Consider the following 12,989-nt stretch of genomic DNA (forward strand, 5'->3'; position numbering starts at 1 on the left):
TACACAAAAATGAACACAAAATCAATTAAAGACCTAAATGTGAGACATGAGACCATAAAATTCAGAAAGAAAAACACAACAGTAACCTTTTGGACAATGTCCTTAGTAACATATTTATGGTTACATCTCCTGAGGCAAGGGAAACAAAAGCAAAACTAAACTACTAGGACTACATCAAAATAAAAAGCTTTTGCACAGCAAAGGAAACCATCAACAAAACAAAAAGGGAACCTACTGAATGAGAGTAGATATTTGCAAATGATATACCCAATAAGTGGTTAATGTCCAAAATAAATAACTTATACACCTCAACAGCAAAAACAAACCAAAAAATAATCTGGTTAAAAATGGGCATAGAAACTGAATAGACATTTTTCCAAAGAAGACATACAGATGGCCAACAGACACCTAAAAAAATGCTCAACATCATAATCATCAGGGAAATACAAATCAATATCACAATGACATGTCACCTAATATCAGAATGTCTAGAATCGAAAAAACAAGAAATAACAAGTGTTAGCAAGGATGTGGAATAAGGGAACCCGTAGTGCACAGTTGGGGGGAATGTAAATAGGTACAAGTACTATAGAAAACAGTATGGAGATTTTTCAAAGAATTAAAAATAGAAATGCCGTGTGATGCGATAGTTCCATTATTGGGTATTTACCAAAGAATATGAAAATGCTAATTTTAAATGCATCTTTATGTTTATTGTAACATTTACAATGGCAAAGATATGGTCGCAATCTAAGTGTTGATTGATAGAGAAATCAAAGAAGATACTGGACTATAACTCAGCCATAAAAAAAGAATGAAATCTTGCCATTTGTGACAACAGGGATGGACCTAGAGGGTGTTTTGCTAAGTGAGATAAGTCAACAGAGAAAGGCAAATACCATATGATTTAACTTAAAACACCCTCTTAATTAGAACAAACTGGTGGTGTCGGATAGGAGGTGGTGGGGGAATGGTCAAAATAGATAAAGGAGATTAAGAGGTGTAAACTTGTGGTTTTAAAATAAAGCAGTCACAGAAATAAAAAGTAAAGCATAGGGAATATAGTCTATATTATATAGAATGGTGACAGATGACAAGTATACTTATTGTTGTGAACACTGAGAAATATATTGAACTGGTGAATCAAAATGGTATACACTTGAAACTAATATAACATTGTATGTCAACAATACTCAATTTAAAAATAAATAAATGAGCAATTAGAATTTAAGTGAAGGAAATCCATTTGCTAGCTCTGGAGCATCCACCAAACTGGAAGGAAACTGCTGCAAGTTTCTCTGGAATCACATGTGCTGGCAAACTCCTTTTTTTTTTTTTTTTTTTTTTTTTTAACATTACTTTTCCCCCTTAATAATACTGATTTGATTATGGTTCAGGAACTCTAGCAGGCCTAGTAGGGCTGTGCCAGTGAGCCCCAGGCACATACCCCACACCACCTCCAGCTAGTGCCCCTAAGACAGCTCTTGTAGCCTCTCCTGGGTCTTAGGTCCACAACTGCTCCAGCACGAACCATCCCACCACAGTGGCCCTGACGTTGAATGCACTAAGACACCCCGATCTGTATACTGGGAACTTCCCACACCCCCATCCCCCATTGCTGCGCAGGTCACACCTGCTCTAGTTTCATCTGTCCCATTAGGTTGCCCTGGAACTGAGCTGCCTGGATTCCCCAGCCTCCAGCCACTCCTGCTGCAGCCATCCCAACAAAGCTGCCAGGCGCACACAGTCTATAGAGGGGACGTTCCTACAGAAGGCCAAACTTGAAGGACAGGAGAGAGAGCTATTCTACCTGATTCATAGAAGCAAACACAAAGTCAAACAAAATGAGGAGAAAAAGGAATATGTTCCAAGCGAAAGACAAGATAAAACTTCAGAAAAAAAAAAAACAACACCTAATGAACTGAACATAAGTAATTTACCTGATAAAGAGTTCAAAGTCATGGACAAAAAGATGCTCACTGAACTCAGAAGAATGGAGAAAGACAGAACTTAAACAAAAATGTAATATATATATATACAAGGGAACAAATCACTGGAGAACACCATAACTGAGATGAACAATAGGCTAAAGAGAATCAAGGGCAAATTATATGATACAGAGGGATGGATCAGTGATCTAGAATACAGGGTAGTGGAAAGCAACCAGTTAGGACAGCAGAAACAAAAAGGAATTAAATTAGGATACTGTAAGAAACTTCCAACCCAACATCAAGCATAGTCACATTTGTATTTTAAGGGTCCTAAAAGAAGAGACAGATAAAGGTAAGAAAGCTTATTTGAGGACTTAATGGCTGAAAACTGTCTCCACCTGGGAAAGAAAAACAGATCTAGGAAGTCCAGTGTCTCAAACATGATAAACCCCAAAAGATCCTCACCAAGACACACTATAATTAACACAGCAAAGATAAAGGTATAGAATCTTAAAGGTAGCAAGAGAATAACAAATAGCCACCCACAAGGGTACCCCCATAAGACTATGAGCTGATTTTTCAGCAGAAACTTTTGAGGGCAGAAGGGAGTGGCAGGCTATATTTAAAATGCTGAAAGAGGAAAACATACAACCAAGAATAATCTACCCAGCAAGGTTATTATTCAGAATTGAAGGAGAAATAGTTTCTCAGACAAGAAAAAAAAAAAAAAAAACACTAAAGGATTTCATTACCGCTAAACTGGCCTTCTAAGAAGTGCTAATGCCACTGAGAATGGCAAGAAAGTTGGAGACAAGATAACAAAGGAAACCAAACCCCAGTGTTGCAAAGTACAATGGAAGGGACAGTATTGGGGGAACCCTGAGCAGATTTGTCTGTCCTGGGGCAGAGAGCCAGGGAAAAAGCAGCAGTTTAAAAGAGAAACTAGAAGGGGGCACCTGAGTGGCTCAGTTGGTTAGGCTTCTGACTTTGGCTAAGGTCATGATCTCACCTCTGGTGAGTTCAAGCCCCATGTTGGGCTCTGCGCTGACAGCTCAGAGCCTGGAGCCTGCTTTAGATTCTGTGTCTCCCTTTCTCTCTGCTCCTCCCCCTCTGCTCATGCTCTGTCTCTGTCTCTCAAAAATAAATAAACAAAAAAAAAATAAAAGAAACTAGAATATAAAAGATCCAACCCTAGAACTCTACCAAGTAATGGGAGAGCTTCTGGAATACTTCTCAGATTGGAGAGGCTGCCAAGCACCACAAGTTTTGTTCTCACTCCACCCTGATAGCATAGACAGGAGCAGGGCTGCGGGCACCATAGCCGGCCTACAGCCTTAGTGAGTTCTGGTTCCCCAGCCCACATCAGTGCTGGACATCCTGGGGCACAGGGGAAAAAAGCTGTAGTGTAAAACTATAACTAGAATATACAGAAACTAGCCCTAGAACCCTACCCAATGGCAGGAGAGCTGATGGAATTCTCACTGGATCTGAGGGGCTGGTAAGCTCCAGGGTTTATATTCCTTCTCCACCTTGATAGCATGGATGGAAAGAAGTCCTGGCTCCATAGCTGGCCTACCACCTTAGTGAGCCCTGGGCCCGTAGCCTGTATTAGTCTTAGCCATCCCACCAAGATGGCCTTAACATGGCACACACTGAGGCACCCCTGGTCAATGCTCTCACCATCATACCAAGGTGACAGAGGTGCAAAACACCCCAGAACACTCCAGGCTTATGCCACGTTAGCTCCACATAGTTTGCGAGGCACCCCAGGTGCAGAGCATTCTGGGCCCACTTAGCTACTACTACTTTAGCTCAAGTCACTTAGGTAGGGCACCCTGCCTCAGATCTACATGCCCCTTCAGGGTGCCTCCTGGGGCATCATGGTTTCCATACACTTCAGCTTCAGCTGTCCTCCCAGAACACCTTCTTCATAAAGAGCATTAGGACTACTCTGGCCTATGCCCACTTTAGCTACAGCTATATTGCCAGGGTGGCCCCTATGCAGAGCACTCCAGGACCTGCCGGTCCACACTCCACCTCATCTTCAGCCATCCCGCCAGGGTACTCTCTGCATGCAGAACCCTGGAATGCCTTGGCTTATACCACTTTAGCTTGAGCTGTCCTGCCAGGCTACCCTCTGCCCAGGGAGAGCTGGGACTGCCCCAGCCCACACTCACTTCATTTTTGGTCATTCCACTAGGGAAGCTCCAGCACAGAGTGTCACAGAACTCCCAACTCATTCTAGACACAGAGTCTACACAGGGAATGACCATATACAAGAGCACTCCTTCCAGTGTAGCAGTAGCTGCTATGCCTAATTCATAGAAACAAACACAGTAAGTGAAGCAAAACAGAGAGATAGAGGAGTATGATACAAATGAAAGAACAAAACAAAACTCCAGAGAAAGAAGTAAATGAAGCAGATAAGCACTATTCCTGGTAAAGAATTTAATAATCATAATGATACTTACCAAACTTGAGAAAGGAATGGAAGAACTCAGTGAAAACTTTAATATAGTAAATATAGAAAACAACCAGAGTTGAAAACTACAATAATAGAAATGAAAAATATACTAGAGGGAATCAATATTAGATTAGCAGATATAGAAGAACAGATTAGTGATCTGGGAGATAAGATAATGGAAAGCACTCAAACTGAACAGCAAAAATAAAAGAAAGAATTTAAAAATGTGAGGAGAGGCTAAGGGACCTTGTGGGCACATTTGCATTATAGGGTTCCCAGAGGGAAAAGAGAGAGAAGGGGGCAGGAAACTAACTTGAAGAAATAATAGCTTAAAACTTCCCTAACCTGGAGACAGAAATAGACATCTAGGTTCAGGAAGCCCAGAGAGTTCCAAGCTGAACACAAGGAAGTTCAAAACACACACAATAACTAAAATGTCAAAGATAAAAGATAAATAAAAATTTAAAAGCAGCAATAAAGAAGCAAATAGTTACAGTGAAAACCCTTAAGTCTATCAGATGATTTCTCAGCACAAACTGCAGGTCAGAAGGGAATGGTGTGATACATTCAAAGACCTAAAAAGAAAAAATCCTACAACTAGGAATACCCTTCCAAACAAGGCTATCATTCAGAATAGAAGGACAGGTAAAGGGTTCAGACAAAGAAAAGTTAAAAGAGCTTCTTACCACTAAACTACCATTAGAAGAAATGTTAACGGAACTTCTTTAAATGGAAAAAACAAAGCCATACTTAGAAGAAATTTATGAATCAAACTAAAATATGACAATATATACATATAATATGGAGGATGGAGTAAAAAATTTATTTTAGAAAGTGTTTAAACTTAAATGACTATCAACTAAATATAGACTGTCTTATAATTAGGATCCTACATATCAACCTCACGGTAACTGCAACCCAAAATCTAATTATTCACAAAAAAATAAAGTGAATGATAGCCAAGCATAACACTACAGAAAGTCCTCAGTCATAAGGAAAGAAATCAAAATAAAGGTAGACAGAAGAACTATAAAAACCACCAGAAAACAATTGACAAAATGACAATAAGTACATACCTATCAATAATTATGGTCTAAGTGTTCCAATCAAAAGACATAGGTGGTGGAATGGATAAAAAAAATACAAAAGTAGCAAGTCTCATCTATTTGATGCCTAGAATAGACTCATTTGGATATCAATACTTATGTCAGACAAAAGAGACCTGAAAACAAAGGCTGTAATAAGAAAAAACAGTATATTACATAATGATGAGTTGCTCCAACATGAGACTATAACAATTATAGAACAACTAGAAATCACAAGGAAGAAAGAAACTGGAAAAAACACAAACATGGGGCAGCTAAATAACATGCCATTAAACAGCCAATTGGTCAATGAAGAAATAAAAGGAAATTTAAAAAATACATGGAGACAAATGAAGCTGAAAACACAATGGTCCAAAATCTTTGGGATGCAGCAAAAGCAGTTCTATGTAGGAAAAATTTATACAGCATACAAGATTACCTCAAGAAATAAGACAAACTTCAAATAAATAATCTAACCTTACACTTCAAGTAACTAGAAAAAGAAGAATAAACAAACCCAAAGGATAGAAGAAAGGACATAATAAAGATCAGAGCACAGATAAACAGAGACTAAAACAAAACAAAACAAAACAAAACAAAACAAAAAAAAAAAAAACAGAAAAAGGATTAAGGAAACCAAGAGTTGGATCTTTGAAAACATAAACAAAACTGCTAGACCTTTAGTTAGACTCATCAAGAAAAAAAAAGATAAGACACAAATAGAAATGAAAGAGAATTTCATTTCTCTTTCATATATATGAAGAATTACAAGAGAATACTATGAAAAATTATATGCCAGAAATTGGACAATAGAGAACAAATGGAACATATACAACAGTCTGCTAAAACATCAAAAAGAAAATTTGAGCGTAGGCATTACTAGTAACAAAATTGAATTTGTAAAAAAAAAAAAAAAAAGCAAAAAAAAAAACACTCCCAACAAACAAAAGTGCAAGACCAGATGGATCCAGCGATGAATTCTACCAAAATTTAAAGAGTTAATACCCGTTTTCCTCAAAGCACTCAAAAATAATAGAAGAGGAAGGAAAACTTCTAAATAAACGAGGCCAGCATTGCCCCGATACCAAAACCACAAAGAATACTACAAAAAAATAATAAAGAATAAAAAAGAAAAAGAAAAGAAGCTATATATACATAGATGCAAAACTCCTGAACAAAATTTTAGCAACCACATTCAATAGTACATGAACAGGATCACTTACGATATAGAAACCCCTAAAGAGTCCACCAAAAACTTAAAATGAATGAATTTAGTAATGTTCAGAATAGAAAATACACAGAAATGGTTGCATTTCTATACACTAATAACAAAGTAGCAGAAAGAGGATTCAAGATACAATCCCAATTTCAATTGTACCAATTATAAAATAAGAATAAAATACCCAGGCATAAACTTAACCAAGGAGATGAAAGACCTGTACTCTGAAAACTTGTAAAACATCAGTGAAAGAAACTGAAGACAACAAAGGGAAAGATAGTCTATGCTCGTTGATTAAAATTACTATTGTTAAAATGTCCACATTACTTAAAGTAGTATTATAGATTCACTTCAATCCTTATAGAAACATCAATAAAATTTTTCACAGAACTAGAACAAATAATCCCAAAGTTTCTATCAAAACACAACTCCTATTAGCCAAAGCCCTCTTGAGAAAGAAGAACAAAGCTGGAGGTATCACAATCTCAGATTTTAAGGTATACTACAAAGCTATAGTAATCAAGAGTATGATTCTGGTACAAAAATAGACACATAGGTCAGTGGAACTGGATATAGAGCCCCCAAGGAAGCCCACAGTTATATGGCCAATCTACAGCATGTAGGCAAGAATATACAATAGGGGAAAGACTGTCTTTTCAATAAATGATGCTAGGAAAACTGGACAGCTACATGCCAAAGAATGAAATTGGAGTACTTTCTCACACCATACACAAAAATAAAGTCAAGATGGTTTCAAGAATTACATGTGAGACATGAAACCATAAAACTTGTGGGAGAAAACATAGACAGTAATTTCTTTGACATGTGCTATAGCAATGTTTTTCTAGATATGTCTCCTCAGGCAAAGAGAACAAAAGCACAAATAAACTACTGGGACTACACCAAAATGAAAAGTTTTGCATAGCAAAGGAAACCATGAACAAAGTGAAAAGGCAATAAACAGAATGAGAGAAGTTACTTACAAAAATATATCCCCTTTGGGTAGTGAGTTAATGCCCAAAATATATAAAGAATTTATACCACACAACATCAAAAAACCAAACAATCCAATTAAAAACTGGGCAGAGGTTAGACATTCTTCCAAAGAAGACATACAACAAACACATGAAAAAAGTTGCTCAACATCACTAATCATCAGGAAAATGCAAATTAAAACCATGAGGTATTACATAACACCACATTAGGATGTCTAGAATCAAAAAGACCAGAAATAACAAATGCTGGCAAGGATTTGGAGAAAAAGGAATCCTTGTAAAGTATTGAGGGGCATGTAAATCAGTACAGACACTGTTGAAAAAACATCAAGTTTCCTCAAAGAATTAAAAAGATAAATACCACACAATCCAGTAATTTCACTACTGAATATTTACCCAAAGAAAATGAAAACATTAATGAACAAATACAGGCACCATGTTTATTGCAGCATTACTTATAATAATCAAGATATGAAAGCAACCCAAGTAACCACTGATAGATGAATGGATAAAGAAGTGGAATATAGATATATATATATGAGTAATATTCTGTTGTGTGATCTATGTGTCTAGATAGATAGATACATAGATCTAGATACATAGATAGATAGATCACACAACAGAATATTACTCAACCCTAAAAAGGATGATATCTTGCCCTTTGAATAACATGGATGTACCTAGAGGGTATTAGGTCAAGTGAAGTAAGTTGGACAAAGACAAATGATTTCACTTATATGTGGAATCTAAAAAAACAAACACAACAGAAACAGACTCATAGATACAAAGAAGTGGTTGCCAGAGGGGAGGGAAGTAGGAGAAAAGCCAAAATGGGTAAAGGAGAATAGAAGGTACTCAGTTATGAAAGGCTCAGTTATGAAATGAATAAATCATGGGGAAAAAGGTACAGTATAGGGAATTTTGTTAGTGGTCTTGTACTAGCATTGCACAGTGACTGATGGTTGCTTCAGTGAGGTGAGCGTAACAGTTTCTGAATAAGCATGTTGTACACCTGAAACTAATGTAACATTGTATGATAAATATACTTCAATTTTTTTTTAATTATTAAACTACAAGGGAAGAGACTAAGAGAAGAAGAAAGGAACAGAGAAGAATATAAAAACAACCAGAAAACCACAAAATGGCAGTAAGTACATGCCTTTCAGTAATTATTTTAAATGTAAATGGTATACATGCTCTAATCAAAAGACAAAGTTTTACAGAATGGATGAAAATCTTATCTGTCTATGTGATGCCTACAAGAGACTCATTTCAGACCTAAAGACACACACAGAGAAAAAGTGAAAGAATGGAAAAAATACAAAATGCAAGAGGAAATGAAAAGAAAGCTGGACCAGCAATACTCATATCAGAAGAAATGAACTTTAAAACAAAGACGGTAGCAAAAGAAAAAGTAGGGCACTATATAATGATGAAAAGGTCTATCCAAAAAGTGGATATAGCATTTGTAAGTATTTATGCACCAGAAGCACCTATGTATTTAACAGAAATATTAACCAACATAAAGGGAGAAGTTGACAATAATACAATAACAGCAGAGGATTTTAATACCCCACTTATATCAATAGATACTCTGGACAGAAAATCACTAAGAAAACAGTGGACCACACATTAGGCCAGATTGACTTAGCTACAGATCATTCCATCCAAAAACTGAATACACATTCTTTTCAAGCGTATAGGAACATTTTCCAGAATAGACCATAGGTTAGGCAACAGAACAGTTATACATATATTGAACATAAGTCCATAAATTTAAGAAGATTGCAACCATAGCAAGCATATCTTTTCTGAGCACAATGCTATGAAACTAGAAATCATTTATAAGAATTGGACAGAATATAGGTATATGGAGACTCAACAACATGCTACTAAACAACCAATGGGTCAGGAAAGAAATCCAAGAGGAAGTAAAATACTTGAAACAAATGAGAATGGAAACACACTTTCCAAAATCTATGGAATGTTGCAAAAGCAGTTCTGGGACGGAAGTTCATAGTGATATCGGCCAACCTCAAGAAACAAGAAAAATCCCAAATAAACAAGCTAACTTTATACCTGAAGGAACTAGAAAATTAAGGGGGGGAAAAACCCTGGAAGTTAATAAAAGGAAGGAAACAATATAGATGAGAATGTAAATAAATAAAATAGAGACTCAAAGATCAATGGAAAAGATCAGTGAGCCTAAAATATCATTCTCCGAAAAGGTAAACAAAATTGATAAATCTCTAGTCAGACACATCAAGAAAAAACAAAGAGGGCCCAAAGAGAAAGATAAACACCATATGATTTCACTTAGATGTAGAATAATAATAAAGAAAAACACAAGTAACAAAGGAAAGAGGAACAGACTCATAGATAGAGGAAAAAAAAAAAAACCAAAACCCAAAACCCTGTTGGTTCACAGAATAGGAAAAGTCAGAAGAGATAAAATATGTAAAGGGGATTATGACATACAAACTTTCAACTATAAAATAAATGAGTCATGGAGATATGATGTACAGCATTGTGAATATAGTCAATCATGCTATAATGACTTTGTATGGTAGCAAATGGTAACTAGACTTATCATAGGGATCATTTTATAATATATAAAAATATCCATTTACTCTGATGTACCTCTGAAACTAATGGCATATCTATGTACTTCAAAAAAAAAATCTGACGTTGTCTGCCTTTTGTTCAGGGTGTTCAGAGTATATTTAATATGATTATTGGTAAGGCTAGGTACAAATCTACCATTTTGGTGTCTGTTTTTTATTTATTCTATTTGTTCTTATTTTTCTATTATTGTTCTCTTCAGGAATAATTCAGTATTAACAAACTATAGAAATGATCCCTGAAAGTTTAGTCTTAATAATTCAGTATTTAAAAATTTACCTTATCTCCTTTTTTTGAGATTATTACCTATAACAGGTTTTTTTGCTTTGTTATCCTAGTAGTTGTTTTAGAATTTATAGTGTACAATTTTATGTAAACAAGACATTTTTAAAAATGTTTATCTGTCTTTGAGAGAGAGAGAGACAGAGACAGAGCATGAGTGGGGGAGTGGCAGAGACAGAGAGAGGAAGATGCAGAATCTGAATCAGGCTCTGAACTGTCAGCACAGAGCTGGACATGAGCTGAACCTGCCAATGGCGAGGTCATGTGATGTCATGACCTGAGCCAAAGTCAGACACTTAACCTACTGAGCTACCCAGGCACCTGTATAGCATACAATTTTAACTCATCATAGATTATCTTCAAGTGGTGTTATGCATCTGTCCATACAGTGTAAGATCCTTACAGGAGTAGAATTCTGTTTCTACCCTCAAGCCTCTATGCTACTATCATGTTTTGTTTTGTTTTACATACGATTCATACCACTTTAGTCTTATAAAGATACTGCTCCACTTTCTCTTGTATTGTTTTCAGTTAGAGAATTTCTGTCATTATTTCTAGATTCTCTTCATATAATGTGTCTTTTCCCTTCTGTTGGAATTAAAATTGGCTATTAAGTACTGGTATTGAGCTATTTGACAATGATGTGTCTTAGTATAGTTTCCTTTCTGTTTCTTGTGGTTGAGATTCATTGAGCTTCTTGGATCTGTGGGTTTACAGTTTCCCTCAAAATTGGGGAAAATTAGTTACTATTTCTTCTAATATTTATTCCTTTTTTGAAAAACTTAAATGCATGTGTATTAGGGCACTTGAACCCCTCCCCCAGCTCACTGTTCATTTTGAATTTGCTATCTTGGTTTAATTGCGTAAGTTCAGTTGCTATGTGTTCAAGGTCATTAATCTTTCAATCTTCCCCTTTTCAATATTTAATCTTCTATAATCTCATTCAGTATAATTTTTATATCTGATATTATGGTTTTCACCTATAGAAGTTTTGTTTGAATCTTGTTCACATTTCTACTTAGCTTTTCCTATTTCTAATTAACCTTTGAATATATTAAATAGTTATAATAACCATTTCAATGTCCACTGTTAATTCTGACATATGTATTAATTCTGTATCCATTTCTTTTGATTGAATAGTCTCTCCATTATGGGTTGTTTTTGTTTTGTTGTTTTTGCTTCTTTGAAAAAGTACCCTGCATTTTTTCCTCTAGTACCTTTGGGTGTTTTTTGGCCTAGCCTCATGTAGTTAACTTCTACCCATGCATCAACCAGAACTCTGTTGAATAGCCAAGCATAGTAATGGTCAATTTTAAAACTCTTTGATCTTTTCCAGGGAATTCAGAAGACTTTTAAAGTAGTTTCTCACAGGGAGTGATTACACATGTCTTGGATGGTCAGGATAAAGGGCTCAGATGCCACTCCCTATACCCCACATCAGTTGCATTCACTAATTTATATTGGGATAGGAGATCTCATGGGACACAATAAAAGACTTAGATCTGGACACCAATTAGGTTCCAGGGTATACTCACGTACCAAATAGATGGTTGTAACTCTAATGATGACCTTTTCAGGAAAGGAAATAGGGACCTTGAGAGAAATTTAATAATAAAAGAAGACTGAAACAGAGAGCCAGACAGAGTGGGTCAAAGAGAGAAAGGTAGTATTGATTTTAGTTTGGCTGGGTGGCTGATACCAGAACTCCCCCCAACTCAGCCACAGATAGGATGAGGAAGGGTACCAAGAAAATGTGGGAGAATGTAGTTATTTGCATATACAACATCAAAGAGCTGAATGGAACTCAGACAACTTTGCTGGGACACATTCTCAGAGAATATAAAAGCAGCTAAGATTTCTCACCATACTGTCCTTGCCCAGGTGAATGTGTGAAGAGCTATATTACAGTGGTATAGTAGGCAGCTTGGGCAAGGAGCACTATTTCATGTCAAACAGACCCAGGAACTGCTGGTGGTGTCATTGACTCACCAGCTGCAGTCACTCTTGTGGTGGGACTAATCAGTAACAGCTCTGGAGGGAGCAGTGGTGACAGCAGCAGTGGTGCTAAGGTGTAAGGCAATCAGGTACCTAAAGGCAGTAGCAAGACCAGATGGCTAGACATGAATGACGTATCTATGGGATTAACAGAGCTTGAGCTGAAGTCATGGTTTCACTAGCTGTGATAGTGAGTGAAAGTTATTGATAGCTGCTATAAAGCATTGTAGTTCTGTGGCCTGACTGAAGGGCTCACCCTCATCCACACCTCCACTTAACCTCAGTTAAGCATAATACAGAAAAAGGTTTCTCCTTCTCACTTCAAAAACCAATGATGAAGATTTCTGATCTCCAGTTATGATAGCGGCTGTGATAAGGTTAGGAGTAGGATTTAAG

The 12,989-nt window shown here is 36.5% G+C and overlaps 1 long non-coding RNA gene and 1 pseudogene across 1 annotated transcript in view; one reads left to right on the top strand and one right to left on the bottom strand.

The window, feature by feature from the left end:
* The window catches only part of LOC144236617 (uncharacterized), a 191,961-nt gene that overhangs the window by 135,113 nt on the left and 43,859 nt on the right, over positions 1-12,989 (top strand). The window contains exon 4 of the long non-coding RNA XR_013336630.1: positions 8,772-8,841. This is a non-coding gene — a long non-coding RNA (uncharacterized LOC144236617). The remainder of the gene's footprint in view (positions 1-8,771; positions 8,842-12,989) is intronic.
* LOC144236797 (small nucleolar RNA U3) lies at positions 10,494-10,570 on the bottom strand (annotated as a pseudogene).

The sequence above is a fragment of the Crocuta crocuta genome, unplaced genomic scaffold, assembly GCF_008692635.1.
Source record: "Crocuta crocuta isolate KB4526 unplaced genomic scaffold, BGI_CrCroc_1.0 scaffold175, whole genome shotgun sequence".
In the NCBI taxonomy this organism is placed as follows: domain Eukaryota; kingdom Metazoa; phylum Chordata; class Mammalia; order Carnivora; family Hyaenidae; genus Crocuta; species Crocuta crocuta.